We start from the raw sequence: 20,451 nt of genomic DNA, 5'->3' as shown, positions 1-20,451 counted from the left end.
AAGAACAGTTGCTACTAAATACTTCATTGCTAACATTTGGCTTAAGCCATAGCTACATGCATTCTATGGCATAGTGGATCTGAACTTGCAGCTGGTGGTTGATTTCCATCAACACCTAAAGACTGAAGTCTAAACTTCGGAAATCAAGCTTTAAAAAGTATGATGGAAACCCACTTGAATACTTACATATATACCCTTTGTCGTTACCTACATAAATATCAGTTGAATTTAAATTTAAAAAATATCTGTGGATACTCATTAGGTATCGTAAATATGGTTTCTGCACGAGATACAAATAAATATCAAAGCAGATTATAGTAAATTGGATATGAAACTGAGAGACAATTTTTTTTTTTTTATCCTCACCCGAGGACGTTTTTCCATTTTTTGTTCAGATAGAGCGGGAGGGAGAGAGAGGAAGAGAGAGAGAAACATCAATGTGAAGGGACACATCGAGTGGCTGCCACCCGCACGACCAACCAGGGCCAGGGACAAACTGCAACCAAGGTACGTGCCCTTAGCGGGAACCGAACCCGGGTCTCTCTGTACCACAGGCCGATGCTCCAACCGCTGAGCCAAACCGGCTAGGGCAAGAGACAACTTAATATCCAGTAATTAGTTCTTGCCTTGGAGGAATAGGTATTATTTTATAAAGTAGGACTATGATGAAAAAGTTTATTAAAACATCTTCTCTCCCCAAAATGTTAAAAGATCAACTAATGTGTGTGTGTGTGTGGGGGGGGGGGGAGTAGATGCTTAAAAAGGAGTGTGTGTATGTAATTTTACTGTGATATTCTACCTTTCCTGTAAAGTCCAAAATCAGACTTCTTGGGTGTGAATCTCAAGTCTATACTTAAACTGGGTAATTGTAGGCAAATACTTAACAATAAGTATTTCCTCATTGAAAAATGGTACTAATCGCTCCTTCCTTGCATTCTTTACTGGATTATTAAATCACACGATGAGCATTTTATTTTATTTTATTTTTTATCCTCACCCGAGGACATTTTTCATTTTTTTGTTCAGATAGAGTGGGAGGGAGAGAGAGAGAGAGAGAGAGAGAGAGAGAAAGAGAGGAACATCCATGTGAAAAGGACACATCGAGTGGCTGCCACCCACACGACCAACCAGGGCCGGGGACAAACTGCAACCGAGGTACGTGCCCTTAGCGGGAACCGAACCTGGGTCTCTCTGGACCGCAGGCTGACGCTCTAACCGCTGAGCAAAACCGGCCAGGGCACGATGAACATTTATTAAGCAATTATTATGTGCCAGAATTATGTTAGAGGGACAAGATAAATAAAATGACATCCTTGACTTCAAGAGGCTCATAGTCTATTGAGGAAGACAGATATGTAAGTAAGCCGAACTTAGTATGTGTTCGTTGTAACAAAAGCTAGGGAAATATGGAGGAGGGAGATCGACTCTACCAAGGAGAATGAGTCTAGGAATACTTCATACAGATTATTAGAAGCTGAAGATAGTGTGCCAGGTCAACAGTTATTGGGGTAGGGGCAGTCATGGCAAAAGGGGCTCTGAGTGGCAGGAACAATATGAGCACAAGCACAGGAGTCTGGAAAGGCCTAGGTGACTTTGAGGCAGTTCAAAATGGCTGGGTTGTAAGGTGTTCAATGAGGGGAAAGTATAAAAAAAAATGCATCACATACAGAAAAGTGGGCTGGTACCAAATTATGAGAATTATAATAAATTTATGAGATTGCACTTTATTCCAAGGTCAATATTCCTCAAAATCTTTTCCTGGAATCACATGCACGAGGATGAAAAATGGAAAGCCTTGTTAAAATGCATGTTCCCAGACCCAGGCATCCACTGAATCAGGTTTTTTAGGGTCTGGGTAATTCTCATTTTGACAGGCTCCCAGGTGATTCTTCATACCCAAAGCTCAAGAAACAGCAATGTAGGCCATAAGGAATTCCTAAACTTTAATTCTGTATTTGGGGTGATGTTCTGGCAGCAGTATCAATCTCTCTCTCCCACAGAACCTATTAGAGCACATTCACAAAATCCTGCTAGTTACTTACATGTCTGATAATTTTAGCAGCAGTATGGAAAGTAAAAGAGAAACGTGGGTTGATTGGGATATTCAGCAATAGAAGAAAGGGTCAAACTAAGGCCGCTGAATTCTGGAAATCTAAGTGTAAGATAAGATAATATTCATCAGGCTCCTTTCTAGAGTGCTTCTCACAGTTCTTTTCTTAACTTAGATTATAGATTGTATTCGCATTTCTTTCAATATAAAAGTAACTCATGTTTATAGAAATTCATTCACTTAAATACTGACTGAAGTTTCCATTAAGATCTAGGACTGTGTTCTGTCCCTACTTGAAGTACAGTGGTGCACAGAATGAGGAAAACAAAATAGTGAAAAACACCTAAGAAACAACCATCACCATTTTTTAATGTATTCTTTTACAGCTTTTTTTCTATGCATAATGCTTTATATAGTTGTGCTCTATAGTATAATAACTTTGTATTTTGCTCTTTTCACTTCAAAAATACTTCCTCAAATTATTGTAAACTCTCCATAAACAATAGTCTTCTATGACTACCTATTTCTATGGGAGATACAGCACAGTTTACTTGTTGAATACTTAAACTGTTTTTAAAATTTCCACTATTATATACAATGCTGCAAATGGAATCATGGGATTAAATTATGTTAATTTTAAAGGCATAAAAGTTGCTGACTTGCTTTCCAAAAGAACTGAATCAGCCCTGGCCGGTTTGGCTCAGCGGTTAGAGCGTCGGCCTGTGGTCCAGAGAGACCCGGGTTCGGTTCCCGCTAAGGGCGCGTACCTCGGTTGCAGTTTGTCCCCGGCCCTGGTCGGTTGTGCGGGTGGCAGCCACCGATGTGTTCCTTTCACGTCGATGTTTCTCTCTCTCTCTGTTCCTCTCTCTCCCTCCCACTCTACCTGAACAAAAAATGGAAAAATGTCCTCGGGTGAAGATAAAAAAAAAAAAGAACTGAATCAATTTAGACTGTCAATAGAAATATATGAGCAAGCACATTTCACGGCACCTTCACCAGCACCAGCACCATCAGAAAAAACTTACTGCTAACTCAGAAGAGTAAAACTATATCACTGCATCTTAAAGTTTCACTTCTTTGATTATCTGTCCGGAAAAAACTTTTTCCATATGCTTTTATGTCCTTTAGTAAATGAACATGTTATCTCAAGTTTTTTGCTCATTCGGTTACATGAATTTTGCTGCTTTTGAAAGTGTTTGTATCAACACCTTAAAATTTAAAGGTGCAATTGTGAAGTTGGGGAGATTCCATTGGACTAGAGATGTTTGATCTCATTGGCCTCTCTGTCCTTCCACCCTCCTCTGAATCCCTGCATAAAGTGGTTTGATTCCCCTCGATAAAATAGATATAAACATCTGTCTGATGTGTGCATGTATATACCTGCATCTATATCTATATATTTTTTTTAATGAATTCCCAATCCTGGTTTGCACATCTTTTAATCTGTTCATCTGTATTGAAAAAAGAGGGTTGGAAGAAAAAGACAGAATAAATGTGATTTTTTTTTCTTTATTGATTTTTCTTTTTTTTTTCTTTTTTTTAGAGAAAGACATAGAAACATTGATGAGAGAGAACATCAACTGGCCACCTCTTGCATTCCTCCCACAACTCAGGCATGTGTCCTGACTGGGAATCAAATCGGTGACCTCTTGGTGCATGTGTTGACACTCAACCATTAAGCTACACAGGCCAGGCATAAATGTCAATGTTTTATTTGAGTCAAATGTAACAAACTTTCCCCTCATGAGTCCTTCCAATTCTTTAAAGTTTGAAAAGTATTTCCCCATCCAGATAAATATCTTTTTTAAATGAGACCAGCATAAGAGTATTTATTTTACCCACCTCTTCAATTTACCTGGAATTTATTTTGGTGTATAAGATGAGATAAACATTCAAATTAACTTTGGTTTTCCAACTATTTAACACTCTCAAAAACATTTACTGATTGCTTTCCTTTTTCTACTTAAATTTCTGATGATGCCTTCACTCTACTATTTAGAATGTCTAGTTCTGGGATCTTGACTCCCTTTTACCAACTGTACTACCAGTGCTTATGCCAATATCCAACTACTTCACTTACTACAGCATTATGGTATGTTCTGAGATCTGATAAGGCTATACAGTTAGTTCTGTCACTGTTCTTGATTTTTCACTTAAAAGCCATCTCACTTTTACCTATTTAGTGTCTTGGACAGAATTAAGAATTATCTCATTACTTTCTCAAACACATTTAAAAATTAGAATTATGCTAAATCTGTAAGGTAACTTAAGAAAAACTGATATTAGCTCTGGCCAGTTTGGCTCAGCGGTTAGAGCGTCGGCCTGCGGTTGGAGAGACCCGGGTTCGGTTCCCGCTAAGGGCACGTACCTCGGTTGCAGTTTGTCCCCGGCCCTGGTTGGTCGTGCGGGTGGCAGCCACTCGATGTGTCCCTTCACGTCGATGTTTCTCACTCTCTCTCCCTTCCTCTCTCTCCCTCCCACTCTATCTGTACAAAAAAAAAAAAAATGGAAAAAATATCCTCGGGTGAGGATAAAAAAAAAAAAAAAAAAAGAAAAACTGATATTAAAAAATAATTTTATTGATGTTTTTAGAGAGAGGAGGATAGATAGAAACATCTATATGAGAAAGAAACATCAATGGGCTGCCTCCTGCATGCCCCCTACTGGGGATCAAGCCTGCAACCCAGGCATGTGCCCTGACCAGGAATCGAACCGAGATCTTTCAGTCAACAGGATGATGCTCAGTTCACTGAGCCACATTGGCCAGGCAAAAACTGATACTTCCCAATCAGAAACATGGTTTTCTTCCCCTATAACCTCTTTGCACCACCTCCCACCACCACCTGGCTGCTCCGTTCATGTCCCAAAAGTTTTCAGGTTTCTTCACATAGACTCACACATTTCTTATTAACATAATTTTATATTTTCTGTTATTGTTAAAAATTATTTCTTTTTCTATTATGTTTTCTAAATAATTACTAAGGAGAACTATTGATTTTAAAGTATTTGTCTTAAATCTACTTACTCTATGTTCTTATTCTAATAATTTCTCATAAGATCTTTATTTCCCTTATCAGATTTATTCACCTATGCATTACAAAATTTCATATTAAGCCATCTATGTATTCTTGGAATAATTCCTACTTAGTATAATAAAATAGACTTAATGTACTATTGAATTATTTTTACTCCTGTTTTATTTAGAGCTGCTATTTTATTTGAATTCTACATTCTTTGTTTGCACACAGTCATTTCTGGAACACAGAACTCTAGAAACATCTCCTTCAGTCACTAGCCATCTAGTAACAACTTTTCAGGCTCATAAAATATGTGGTTTATTCAGTGTCTTATAGACAGCAGGCAGGTTAGTTATTCTGGTTCTAACGCAGACTTATAAACAAATGTCCCATCTCTCTGCATGAAACCTTTCCTTCTCCCCCAACCTAAGAGAGATGGTGTTTCCTTGGTCTGGTAGTCATGTCTGCTGGCCACCTCGGAAGAATGGCACATAGCAGCTCAGCGTCTGGTTTTCTTTCCAAGGCTCTAGTGGAAGTTCTACTTCCCCACACAGATTAGAAAGAACATTCAAGAAGTGGGTGTTGGTACAAAGGGAATGAATATCACATAAGGAGGAAAGAGTCACATGTAGATTTGTCACATTATTTACATTTTCTATCTTCTATAGTTTCCATTTCTCTAGGTGAAAGAACAGAAACCCACTCAGAGTTTTCACAAAATAACTTCTGCCTAGTAGGGTTGATTTTCCTTTAGTAAATCCATATACTGTAAAAGAACAGATGGGAGAAAGGAAAGAAACATAAATAATAGTAAGTTAAGTGGTCACATTAGGACCAGATATTGTGAGGTAGTTGTAATTTCCAATATTCTATTCCCATATTGTTCTAATATGACTTAAAAAGTAACTCATCTGGGGAATGAAGCACATGTATATTTGTATTTTTAAAAAACAAGTAGCTGAGCCCTGACTGGTTTGGCTTAGCGGCTGGAGCATCGGCCTGGGGACCAAAGAGTCCCAGGTTTGGTTCCCGCTGGGGCACATACCAAAAAACAAACAAACAGGTAGCTGAGTGATTAAACATCTTCTTTGCATTTATTCAATCAACTTTGTACTTGGCAATATGCTAGACCCTGGGTATATGGTGGCAAATAACATAAACATAGTCTGTGGATGTACAAAGTCAACATTTTTCCTTGAAAAATCTCCTAAATTACCCATAAATTACAGTGTATATCTTTTTCAGTATTATTTTGTTAATTACTTGGTATTAGTTTAGTAAATTATCTTGTACAGAAATATGTTTTGTATAAAATTATTATCTATTTGGCAACCCAGAACACACAAAATTATATATGCAATACAGACATTCATGTAGCATTGAAAATTAGTGGGTATATGCACATACATGCATGCATCAGAGGGAATGTACATGCACAGACGACAGTTTGCTGTGGCCGTATCTGTAGGCCAACCTGGAAATCAACACAACTGCTCAGCAAGCCTAAAACAGCAGTTTCTCTTCCAGCACTGGAACAAATTGCTGTTTCTTTGGTGAGCACTGGTGGCTTGGCATGAGATGCCACGTTGTATTAACATAAATATGTCTCAATAACAGAATCACTCAACACAGTGGGATTTTCATAGCTATACACTGACACCAGTTGAGGTGACAACAAATTCACATCTTTACTCTCATGTGTACTCTGAAGCAAAAGCTCAGTAGTGAGACACTACTACAATATTTAAATGATTACTTTCATTATGGTTTTAATTTTGACTAATTACATATAGTTAAATTCATATAAATTAAATGTGATGAGACTCCACTGTACTGATTAGATGTGGAACTTCAGTTTCCTAATCTGTGAAATGGAGAGAGATTACATGTGTATAAAAGTGCTACTGTGAGGATTTCAGGAGATAACACATGCAAAGTCTGTAATATTCCCCTTTCCCAGATACATGATATTTAAGTTTGAATTTGAGGTATATCAAAATATACACACTAAGGTGCACATTTACCGAATAAAGAAACTTTTCCCCCACAGGTTGTCAACTATAATTCTTTGTGATGCCATTTTAAAATAAGTACTTAATTCTTAACTTTAATGCCTAGGTTAGTCATGACCTCATAGTATGGCAATAAACTCTCGATCAGTAATAATGTCATGTTTCTTTTTTCATTGTGCATACCAACCCAAAAAGACTAAATTCTATATAGTTTTACATGCCTAAAAATGTTTGAAAGTATTCCTGATAATTATTTATTTCATCATCATTATTTTTTTGTTAATCCTCTTCACCTGAGGATATTTTGCCTTTTTTTTTTTTTAGATAGAGTGGAAGGGAGGGAGGGAGGGAGAAAGAGAGACAGAGAAAGAGACATCGATGTGAGAGACACATTGATTGGTTGCCTCCCGCACAACCCCAAGTGGGGCTGGGTATCAAACCTACAATCCAGGTATATGTCCTTGACTGGGAATCAAACCCATGACTCTTTGGTCCTCAGGCCAATGCTCTAACTGCTGAGCCAAATGAGCCAGGGCTGCTTGATAAGTATTTAAAAGCAAGTAACAATGAAACATTTTGAACAGTTATGCCAAAAATTACAGATCCTTTCTAAAGCAATATCCATATAAATTCATAACAATATATGTAGATTTTTAAAGTGTATGGATTTCTTCTTCTTATTATTATTAGCCTGGCATATGAGATATACAAACTATGGGATCATTAACTTGAGAAGAAAAAGTTACCTTGTGTGTCCATCAAGAGCAGTCTAATCAAAACTGCTATAAAGTAAGACAATATAATCTCATATATAGTTACCAAAACTTAAATATGAACTAATAGTCATACTTATATAAGGTGCCAACAACATGTTGTACCTGATGCCACAGAAACTTGTATCAATGATGCCAGATAGCTTACCTTTGTGATTAAAGACAAAGACTTAAGACACTGAACTGATGAAATTAATCAAAACACATAGTTGCTTTCCTTGTTTTCACATAAAGGAAAGATTTATAGAATGTCCAGTCGGTGTAAACTAGGTAACCAAGAATTCTATATAAAAGAACAGCCTTGGCCAGTTTTACTCAGTGGTTAGAGCATCAGCCCGCGGACTAGAGAGTCCCTGGTTCAGTTCCGCTAAGGGCACGTACCTCATTTGCAGTTTGTACCTGGCCCCAGTTGGGGTTGTGTGGGTGGCAACCACTCGATGTCTCTCTCTCATGTCAATGTTTCTCTCTGTCTCTTCCTTCCTCTCTCCCTCCCACTGTATCTCAAGATAAAATGCAAAAATGTCCTCAGGTGAGGATTAAAAAAAAAATACTGTATTCAATAAAGATTTCATAGCAAGAATTATGGGCAAGTGAGATACAGGAGTTTTAAAACACAACATGAGAATTTTATAAAAGCCATGCAACACAGGGACTATTTGACAATGTGTCACAACTACTATCTTTAGTGCATGAAGAAGACAAGGAAAGGAAATACATAGTAGCACAAAACAAACATTGCTTTAATGGCACAGTGCTAAGATATCTGTTGGGAATATTTAGGACAAGGAAAGGTAAATTAAAGAAGTCTAAGTACACTGATTATATTTTGTGGATTTTCTAAGACTGTCATGACTTCAAACATTCTGTTGTGTTGTCACATACTTGCCCCATTTTGGTTGGGAAAAAAATTACATGTACAGATGATGTGCTGTCGAACTGTGGACACTGGTATACTTTTGTTAACCAGTGTCCCCCCAATAAATTCAATAAAAAGAAAAAAAGTATTTGCAGGAGAAATGTACTAATTTAAATGTGTGATAGTTATATTCAACAAAAAAAGAACACATCATGTTACATTTAGCTCTGTGTTAGTAGTTATACATTAGTAGATTAGTTGTATATTAGTTCTATCAGTGAACATCACATAGATGTAAAATAGAGCTTGCTTTTATTGTATAGAAATAGTCAAAATTATTCAAAGTGATTTTGAGAAAATCTGGAGTCCCATAACATCACTAAGAAAGTTGAAACTTGGTCATTTGTAGTGAAGAAACTACAAAGAAAGAACCAGTTTCCACACTATAAAATTACTAATAGTTAAAGTTACTTTGAATTTTACTACCATTGTAATTATCAAGACAAGTTCAATGGCTGCTTTGAAAAAGTCATGTTCAACCTTTACAAGTGGTACATAGAGAAAAAAAAAATGCAAGTATTTCTTTCCTAAATACTTTAAGATGCTGCCTATGAGGGTCTTAACTACAAATAATGGTCATTAGAATTTAAGGAAGTCTTCATATGGAAAATAACTTTAGAATAACATTACTTAGACTTCTGGTCAAGATGGCAGAGTAGGTAAATGTGGTACTTGTATCCTCTCACAACCACATCAAAATTACAACTAACTACAGAACAACCATCATTCAGAACCACCTGAAATCTAGGTGAATGGAAGTCCTACAACTAGAGATTTAAAGAAGCCACATCAAGACTAGTACGAGGGACAGAGACACAGAAAGGAGTGGTCCCACACCAAGGTGGGGTGGTTAAAAATTGGGAGGGATATCTCAACTGTGGAGGCACCCCCTGAGGAGCAAGGGTTCCAAGCTGCACACCAGGCTCAGTTCAGGGTTCCCATGCCAGGAAGAGAAGTCTTCTTAACTTCTGGCTATAAAAACCATTGGAGATTGTGGCTGAGTGAGATGGAGGCTTCTGGAGTTCCAGGCAGTTCCTCTTAAAGGGCCCACACATGGACTTACTCTGACTCCCTCTAAACTCCAGCGCTGAGGCAGCAGCTCAAATGGCACCAGGGACATACTGTGAGGAACTGAATTGTCTGATGTCAGGGTAAAAGCTGGGGGAGGGTCAGCTTTCTACCAGACAAAAGTGCTGGCAGAGACCATTGCTCCTTTTCTGAGACCATCTCCCCTTCCCACAGAGTGGGCAGGTGGGCGCTAACCTGAGTCTCCATTAACCTGGCTCATACTCTTCACCACCCTGGTGATTCCCTGAGACCCCCACCCCACCCAACTTGCTGACCTACCCAAGCTGATTCCAGTGGCTTTTCCATATGACTAGCCTGTCTCTGCTTATGTTTCAGACTTTCCTAAAATCTCTCAAACAAGTAGCATCTGGCCTCAGTGTACCTCATAACTTTTGCTAAGTGGCGCCAGGCCTGGCACTAGCAGCATCAGGCCTAGTTCCCACCTTGGCTTGCCTTGACACTTCCAAGTCCAGCACAAATAGCACCATCGGCAGTTCACTTTGTATCTCATGCCCTGAGCAGATTACAGGCAGTGGCTAACCCTGGCCTACACTTCCCAGGACGCCCCAGAGCCTGTGTACCTAGTGGACAGCTTCAGTTCACGTCCAAGCACCACCCAACTACCTCCACAAGCAACATACTCAAGGAGTGGACTCAGCAGGCACCAGAGCCCTGTTGCAGTATGTCCTGCTCTGTGGGGTGGGTCCCTGCACAGCTGATCCTCCACAGTGGTCAGTGGTTGCAGCCAGTCCTTGCAACTGATCAGCCTGGGGGTAAATCCCTCCCACTGATGTGCCAACAGAAATCAAGACTCAATTACAACAGGAGAGTGTTCACAACCCATATTGGAGTGGGAGGGTGACATACCTCGAGTGCCAGCTTGGGTGATTGGGGAGGCTGTGCCATTGGAACCTATGTAACACCTACTTTATTAGACTACTCTACCAAGCCCAGGAGACATAGCAGCTCTATCTAATACATGGAAAAAATACCGGAGGCAGCCAAAATGAGGAGACAAAAAACATGTCCCAAATGAAAGAGCAGAACAAAACTACAGAAAAAGAACTCAACAAAATGGAAACAAACAATCTACTAGATACGAGTTCAAAACAACAGTAATAAGGATACTCAAGGAACTTAGTGAGAACTTCAACAGCATAAAAATGGACATGGAAACCATATAAAATAACCAGTCAGAAATTAAGAATACACTAACTGAAATGAAGAATAACTTATAGGAAATCAACAGTAGACGAAAGTGAGAATCAAATCAGCGATTTGAAATGCAAGAATGCAAAACAACCACCCAATCAGAACAGTAAAAATAAAAAAAAAAATTTAAAAAACGAGGATAGTATAAGAAGCCTCTGGGACAACTTCCAGTGTACCAACATTGGCATCATGGAGGTGCCAGAAGGAGAAGAGAGAGAACAAGAAATTGAAAACCTATTTGAAACAATAATGACAGAAAAATTCCTTAACCAGATGAAGGAAATAGAAATACAAATCCAGGAAGCACAGAGAGTCCCAAACAAGATGAACCCAAAGAGGCCCATACCAAGACACATCATAATTAAAATGCAAAAGGTTAAAGACAAATAGTCTTAAAAGTAGCAAGAGAAAAACAGCTAGTTACCTACAAGGGAGTTCCCAGCTGATTTCTCAACAGAAACTTTGCAGGCCAGAAGGGAGTGGCAAGAAATACACAAAGTGCCCTGGCTGGTTTGGCTTAGCAATTAGAACACTGGCCCATGGACCAAAGGATTGCAGGTTTGATTCCTAGTCAAGGGTACATACCTGGGTTGTGGGTCCAATCCCTGGCTCCTGTTGGTGTTGTGTAGGAGGCAATCAATCAATGTGTCTCACATCAATGTTTCTCAGTCTCTCTCTCTTTCTCCCTCCCTCCCTTTCATTCTATCTAAAAGTCAATGGAAAAATATCCTGAGGTGAGGATTAACAAAAAAATATTCAAAACAATAAAAAGCAAAGATCTGCAACCAAGATTGCTCTTCCAAGCAAAGCTGTCATTTAGAATCAAAAGCTAAAGGAGTTTACCACCACCAAACCAGTATTACAATAAATGTTCAAGGGTCATCTGAAAGGAGAAAGAGAAGAACAAGGGGGGCGGAAGGGGTGGAGGGGAGGAAGAAGAAGGAGGAGGAGGAGGAAGAGGAAGAATAAGAAAAAAAAAGAAGGAAGAGGAGGAGGAGAAAGAAGAAGCAGAAGTAGAGGAAAAGATAAAAAAAATATGAACAATGAAATGGCAATAGATACATTTCTATCAACTGGATCTAAAAAACAAAATAAATGAACAAGCAGAACAGAAATGGACTCAGATACAGAGAACATTTTGATGCTTGCCAGATGGGAGGGGTGTTAAGAGGATGGGTGAAAAAGGTGAAGCCATCCAGAAGTACAAATTGGTGGTAGTCATGGTGATGTAAAGTACAGCATAGGGAATATAGCCAATAATATTCTAATAACTATGTACGGTGTCAGATGGGTGTGAGATTTATTGGGATGATAACTTAGTAAGTTATAAAATGTCTATTCACCAAGGAGTACACCTGAAACTAATATATTGTATGCTAACTGTAATAGAAAAATATATGATTTAAATAAAATATGAAATAATTTTTACTACTGATATTTACAATAACTATAAAAATGACAGTTTGAAAATATCATTTTTCCTTCCTCTGTTGGCATGTTTAATTTGATTGCAGATTGGGCTTCACAGTAATACCTAATTTAAGTCTCTCTTCCTACAATTTTTCCCATTAATACTGCTTTACATGTGATGATGTACTCCATAAATCTACATCCACAGAACAGTAACTTATTTAGCAAAAAAAAACAAAAAACAAAACAAAAAACCTCCAAGGTTTTTGCATTTGCAAAGAAATTAACTTCATATGGAAAAACAAACACAATTCACTTGCTGTTAGGCTAAAAGCAGTATATTGTTTCAAGATGGAATAGTATTTTCAGCTCTAGACCTGCAGTAAATCCATCAGAAAAATACTTGGAATGGTACAATCTCTGAAAGAAAAATAAGCTACAGAAATATGCTTAGCTTGTTGAAAGTGAGTACATACCCAAAATAACTTTAAATAATATCTCATTACCCTAACAGTTTACTTGTTTAAAAATATTCAAAAGTTGAAGATGAGTACTTTGAACATTTATAGAAACAACAAATCAATAGCAAACACCATCACTTTCTGATCAAGGACAATATTTTTTGTCAACCATATACGTATTTGTCTGCACAACAGAGGATACGTCTATAAAAAAAGAGGCTTACTATGCCTCTGGTATTATGTTTCTAACATTACAACACATTTTCTAATAACCATCTAGTGGGATTGGTTACCAAGGGAAATTGTGGAACATATTTTCCTAGAAGTCTTTAACAAGGACAGTGGCCAGTGGCTATTAAGAGTGCTGTGACAGGTTTGCTGGCCTTCATAACCCTAGCAACTGGAATGCAATGGATGATCTACACTCAATGCCTGTCAGTCATTAAATTGCTCTCAGTGTAAGCAAATGGCCATGACTGCAATAAATCTGAATCTCCAAAGTCACTGGTGGTTTCAGAAAGAATATATATCTATTCCAGTCCATTATTTTCTGATGGCAGCTTGTCTTGACCACAGAATTTCACACAGGACCTTTAAAATATGTGCAAATTTATAGACAGGCAGACAAAACTATTTTAGCTTCTGAAAATATCATAAACTGAGATAAACCATCCTCCTCTAAGAAGTGGCTCACTTTCATCTTCCCTGAAGTCAGAAATAGATTTTATTTATTTTACTTAAAAATTGTTTTTAATTTATTGATTTGAGAGAGAGAGAGAGAGCTTGATTTGTTGTTCCACTATCTATGCATTACTTGGCTGCTTCTTGTATGTGCCCTGATCAGGGACTGAACCTGAAACCTTGGTGTATTGGGACAATGCTCTAAACAACTGAGCTACCCGGCCAGGGCTAGAAATAGACTTCACAAATACTAGTAATCTCACAGAGTTTTGGAGCTGTAAAGAGCCTTAGAAATTTTGCAGGGGAAGAAACAAGTGCCAGAAGGTTAAAATCTAAGACCAACCAGCTAGTTAATTGTTCAATATAGAACCCAGATTTTCAGATTCCTGATCCAGTGTCCTTTTTCACCATAGCATAGAGCCTCTCCTTAACCTATCAATCTTTGTAAAAACTGTATCCAAATAGCAATACAAATATGTAACTAATTAACAACACATATAAAAAAGTATTTCTTATATACTTCAAATCTATACATAATAAATGATCAACTAAGGCTGGCACATAGAATTTACCTACTTTTCAGATAGTTTAAAGACTATAGCTAGTAAATGATAGAAAAGTATTTTGATTCCTAATTATGATTGTACTCCAAAAATATCAATGCTTACTGGTCACCTACATTTGGGCACAATGCTGAGATGTAAGAATGAATACAAACATGGCTTCCTTCTGTTAAAAAATTTATGCTTAAAATTATCTTCATAATATTGCCTTAGATTTCTATAGTATTTTATGAGATGTATAGCTCCACTGAGTCTCATTTAACTTCTGGTGAGTTAGGCAACAGAGATGTGATCAGAGCAGAATGTTTCTATCCTAATGCAGCTTTTTTTCACATCGCAACACTGACCTCTTTGGTTTCCACTATACAAATATTTAAACTTATAAGTGTACCAGATAAGAATGGTCTGTAAGAATTCTTACTCTTTTTTTTTTTAATCCCATGTTTGTTTCAAATGGCAATGCTGGTCTTGATACAAAGATTCTTTTGTTAACAATTGCAATGATATGCTAAAAGTTACTAAAACTTAACCTCTTATAAATGAGTGCAATTTAGATAAATTAGCAAGCTAACTACTAAAATGATACAAAAGAAATGAATATTTAATTGTTAGGCCAAATATAAAACGTTATTCTTGTATAAGATATAAATTTAAAATAACGATTATTGTATGTACATTATTCCTTAAATGATTTTATGCACTTTGGGATCTTTTAAATTATCTCATTAATTAATTACATGAGCTACTTAACAAGCAACATATTACAATTCCTATTGTATCAATGCAGAAAAAGAGGCAAAGATGTGATATAATCAAGATGTGATGTAATCTTCCTCCTCTCCCAATTTCAGAATGGAATTTAGTCTCTCAGCCATCCAGATTAGAGCTCTATAAACCATACTGAAAACAACTTCATTTTAAAAACTATTAAACTTGAAGAAAAAGTTCTGAGCTACCACTTTTATTACAAACTCTTTATTATAAAAGCATTTTAACTTTAATTTTTTTTTCCACTGATTGATTTTAGAGAGGGAGAAAGGGAAAGAGAAAAACAGAAACATAGATTTGTTGTTCCGCTTATTTATACATTCATTGGTTGTTTCTTGTATATGCCTTGACCAGGATTGAACCTGCAACCTTGGTGTATGGGGACAACACTCTAACCAACTGAGCTACCTGGCCAGAGCTGGAACATTTTAACTTTAAAACTCCCCAAACTGTATAGTTGGGGAGAGGAGAAAGAACACCTAAACTTCTTTAATCAGGATCAACTGATTCATATAATAAATGATTAAATGTGAATAAGATATATAGCTATAAAATACTATTAGTATATCTAAGGTTGAGTAATCTTCAGAGGAACTCTCAAGCTTTCAGGTTGAATCCTCAGACTTCACTGTTTTGTCTCATATTGCTTTTTTATACCCTAATTCTTCAGTTTCTTTTACCTACAATTTTTAATTTTTATTACAGTATTTTTCCCAAAAAGACTGTTAATACGATTCCCTTTAAACATAAACTTAGGAAAAAACCCAGGGAAGTCAATTTAATTTATACAAAAATAAGACAGATACCAAGAAACTCCAGCAGAGGTCTTATTACATTGTGTGTAAGGTTACTCCCTATTACCATAAATAAATAAATAAATATTAAGACAACTACATAAAATTAAGAAACAAGGCTTCCAAATAAAGAAAAAATATGAACTTCAATCTGTTAACTGTTAATATGACACAGAAAACAAACTCATCTTCAGTAACTGGTGCTGACCAGAGGTCTATTCCCCATATCTCCTGGAAATGACTAAATGATGGTTCTTGAACTTTCAGCTTTGGTGAACAGAGATTTCACCAAAATTTCTGGGTCTTTTTTTTTTTTTAAATAACTCATCCTTAATTTTAATTTCTTTCTTTTTTTTTGGAAGTCAAGTCTGATTTTACTTATCATTGGAGATGGTGTAAGGCCATCAATTTAGACTCTTCCACCTGCCATATTATGTACTATGGATATACTGATAGCATGAAACTTGCTACCCTGACATGGTTAAAACTTCTAGGCACAATTATTTCCCAAGCAGGTTGACTAACACACTGATGTTTGACAATGGGATGGGTTTCTAATAAAATGAAACTAAAAGCCACAGTAGTTTTTGGTCCCTAGTCACACCTGTAATGCTAGCAGTCAGTAGGGTGAAAGATAGGATTTATTACTCAAACTGTGTCTGCTATCTCAGCTAAGTCCACTCATGAGCTCCAATACCTCTGAAGGGGAAAGGAAATGAACCTTTATTAAGCACCTGATCCAGGACAAAAACTCTCTTGGATTCATGTATCGCATTAAATTCAACAAATCTATTGAGCAGCAATTACCCCCATTACCCAGATAGGACATCTGTCCAAAGTAATTCTGCCAATAACTGTAAGAGCCAGGCTTTGAATCAAGGAGCTTCAGGTTCCAAGGCCAATATTTTTAGTACTGATAGAATTTTAAGGTTAGAACACTAGTATCATGTAAAGCACCAGTACAATTCCTTTGTGTTACAGGTGAGAAAACTGAGGCCCAAAGAAAATGAGACACACTTACGGTGAAATTGGGATTTGAATTAAAGTTTCCTTATTTCCAGTGTAGTTTGTGTGTAATAATGATCTTTTTTTTTTTTTGCGTGCTTGTGTGTGTTTGGCATTGAGTGTCACTCTTGATATAATTTGCATATAATTTATAACATCGCAACTGTCTCCAAATGAAATTCATATAAGTGGCAAGTTCAGGGATATAAATTTTTAGTGACCAAAATTATTAAATGTATTTGGCAAGAATAAAAATGTAGTTTTTATAAATTATTACATATTGTAAAGAAGTTTGTTGCCAATATGCTTGTTTATTCAGTTAATAAAGTGCCTATTATATACAGGCTACTGTGCTTAGCAAAAACAGTACAACTATGTATGAGATAAAAGGAGTCTCTATCCTTCTCATGGAATTTACATCTTGGGTACAGACAAATAAATAGGCAATTTTAATGTAGTGAGTCAATGCTATGATGGTTAGAGTACAAGATGCTATTGGAACAGGAAGCATGTACACCTAACCCAGGCTAGACTTTTCAAGGGAGGTGGTATGAAAGATGAGTAGGAGTCAGCTAGTTAAGGATGGGGTATGGAGTGTATATATATTTCAGGAAGAGCTGCAGAAGGGAGGTGAAATGTACTTAGAGAGAGGACCAAATCATACAGGTCCTTGAAAGCAAGGACTTTACAATCCTGTCTATTAGAATTACCTGGGGAACTTAAAAAACAAAACAAAATAAACAAAAACAAAACACAGATGTCACAAAACAAAACGAAAAAACCACAAATGTCTGGGCTTCATTTTAAACAAATAAAATCAGAATTTCCGAGAATGAGACCTGGCACTAGTATCTTTAAAAAGCTAACTAGATGATTCTATTATATAACCGGGGTTGAAAACCACTGTTTAAGCTATATAGGGAATTAAAATATATATTGCAAATAAAAGGTTATCTTAAGTAGCTAAACTTTCTGTGGATCCTAGTTTCTTTATCTATTAAAAAGCAGGCTGGAATAGGTTAGAAGTGGCATGATATAGTGAAAGGAGTTAGAAAAACAACAATTTTTGTCAATGAGTTTGTCATCTGACACCTGTCTGAACTTAGATTAAAATACCATTTCTCAGAGAAAGTTGTACTGCCTTGTTTATGGAATTGTTGTATAACTTGGGATAAATAATACTTAAAACAGCCTGATAACTGTGCTAATAAAATATAAACCACAATATTCCAAGATTTAGGCTGCTAAAGTTGCACAATTTTTAAGATCATAAATATTTTCACCAGAGATAAAATCATTTATGATGCTTCATTTAAAGAAGCACCCCACCTTGGCATTCAAGATATTAAAATAACAAAATAAAGAACTGATCCTTTAATGCTACTCTAGTTGCTGAAGAGATCAAATGGGATTAAGTTAGCTCTTTTCAAATAAACAGATCAACAGAGTAAATGTCTTTTTTAAATGGTAATGGCGAATGTTTAAGAATCTTTACTCAAAAAAGGGTACTAATAAGGAAAGTTACACACAAAGTAAACTGTTTTAGGAAAAAAGTTATTATGACCTACATTATTATATAAGTATTTTATTTATAAGTTTAGTTTTCTTTTTAAAGCAATACTTATTGGGGATGGAGAGGATCTTACCCTGACAGGAAGGAAGCTCTGCCTTCAGAAGGACTGTTCCACACACGGAGCCAGGCAAAGCCACTGTTCTTTTACAGTCTCCCTTTTATATACATCTAGCACCGTGAGAATATACACTTTCATGTGATTTTTCAGTTTAAGTACAGTATTTGTATTTAGTGACATCTCTTTAATGCTGTATCCAATTTACTTATAATTTTAAAAATTAGATACATAAAAACATTTTCTGCATTTATATGGGGTTCATTTTCAATTCAACTAAAACTGATAGCAATGTCTTTCAAACTTTATACTCATAGTCAATGATAAAATATTAAGTTAATATTCATTTACTTTCTTGCTATTTTCACCGTGATGCTATTGCTATTATGATGGCCTATCATTTATTCAAATCATCCAATTTACAACGGTGAAAAACGCACAAGAAACTTGAAAAAAGTTATCAATGAAATTTTATCTCAAAAGACAAGATGAGAAACTTAAAAAAAACCAAACACACACACACACACACACACACACACACACACCTGCTGGGTCCTCCTTCAGAACATTTTGACTGATGACATTGCAGAACAGTTAATCTGATATTTTAAAATTTCCAGAACATGTAATGTTTAGATAGAGATCTATGCTGTCAACCAGAATTCAATCGTTCAAGAAAAATCTTAAAACTTGAACACAGGCATATTAACAATTCCTTATGCTGCAGTTATTTCGAGTCCACTAGTAAAGACAAAGTGTTCTGATTCACCCAAATTAAGTTGGCAACATGGTATCCTAAGTATTTCCAGGTCTTTTCTTAACAGGCAATCCAGCACACAAATTTTGTACAGTGCAATGTAAGCAAATAACCAGAGAATCTACTTTCTACGCAGGGAAACATGCGACCAACATTGCCCGCAGTGGTTCAAATGCAGCCGTAGAAAACACCCGACTTGAATTACCAGCAGTTTACCTACCCAAGTTTTCTAGGGGATCTCCCAGGCTTCCAAAGCATCAGCACACCAACCCATGTCCTGCATGTGCACAAAGGCGCAGCGCTAAAATGAGGAAGCTTCACCCAAAAACGAAATCACAACTCTTGTTTCATTAAAGATTAAGCTGTTTTCTAAAAGCTTCCTCTTACTGCGCTCTCCTTTCCCTTCATAGAGCTTTGTAAACAGCTCCCCAGTTATTGACATCTAAGAAAGTAGCTTTCGATTCCCAAGTCTAGTAACCAGCCACTATCGCCACTACTCCCTTAGCATCCTAAAATAAACGTCTGGAGCGGCGGTCACCCGCGCTCCCCTGTCTTCCCGAACCACCTCGGGGCTGCGATACCCGCTTCACAGAAGGGACTTAGTAACGACACAAATGAAGAGACAATGTCTCAGGTCTATGAATGAAAGATCCAATACGTTTGATTGTCATGGTCAAAAGGAAAAAAACAACCTCGGGAGGAAGGTGGGAGGGGAGCTGCGGCGTGGGGGGAGCGGTTTTCCTTCATGCCCCAGCCGGGCGATTTAAACCCAGTCTGAGGCAAACGCAGGGTCGCGGGGCTGGCGGGGCTGGCGGGTCTGGCGGGGCTGGCGGGGCCGGAGTCCTCGGGCGTGACAGCGCCTTAGGACCTGCTCGCGGCCCCGCGCCCGGCTCTCCTCCCGCCGCGGTGCTCGTGGCTGCCGGGCCACCCGCGGGCCGGGTGGGCGTGCAAGGGCGCGGGGACCGAGCTCCCGTGGCCCGGGCGGCGGCCCGGGGCGCACTTCCTCAGTTCCCAGCCGCCCCATCACCAAAAATGGGAGAGGAAGGAAACAAGGAGCGAGGCAGCGAGGCAGGGAGAAAGGGAGCGCTGCTCTCGGCATCTGGGTGAGGCCAGCGGCAGGCCGGGGAGCGGCGATCGCGGCGAACTCCGCTGCGGCCGACGCTGGGAGAGACAACCGGCGGCAGCCCCCGCCCAACACGGCAGGCGCGCCCGAGAGTCCCGGCACCCACCCGGTCCCCATCCCGACCGCGCCCGCTCCCGGCCAGTCCGCGCTCTACTCACACTCCGAGCTCCTCCAGGCTCCGCGGCTCCCGCCGCATCGGGTCCCAGCCCCGCG

The 20,451-nt window shown here is 38.0% G+C and overlaps 1 protein-coding gene across 2 annotated transcripts in view; it reads right to left on the bottom strand.

The window, feature by feature from the left end:
• PIK3CA (phosphatidylinositol-4,5-bisphosphate 3-kinase catalytic subunit alpha) overlaps positions 1-20,451 on the bottom strand; it is an 85,545-nt gene extending 65,094 nt beyond the window's left edge. Inside the window, exon 1 of one of the 2 annotated variants that reach the window (XM_036242715.1) lies at positions 20,397-20,451. The gene's annotated coding sequence lies outside the window, so the exon portion shown is untranslated. Of the gene's footprint in view, positions 1-5,717; positions 5,814-20,396 lie in introns of those variants that run through there. The other variant, XM_036242717.1, reaches the window with a different exon arrangement.

This window comes from Molossus molossus, unplaced genomic scaffold (assembly GCF_014108415.1).
Source record: "Molossus molossus isolate mMolMol1 unplaced genomic scaffold, mMolMol1.p scaffold_m16_p_5, whole genome shotgun sequence".
Taxonomy (NCBI): domain Eukaryota; kingdom Metazoa; phylum Chordata; class Mammalia; order Chiroptera; family Molossidae; genus Molossus; species Molossus molossus.
Note: the sequence above shows the minus strand (reverse complement) of the source record. Positions and strands in the feature narration are given on the sequence as shown.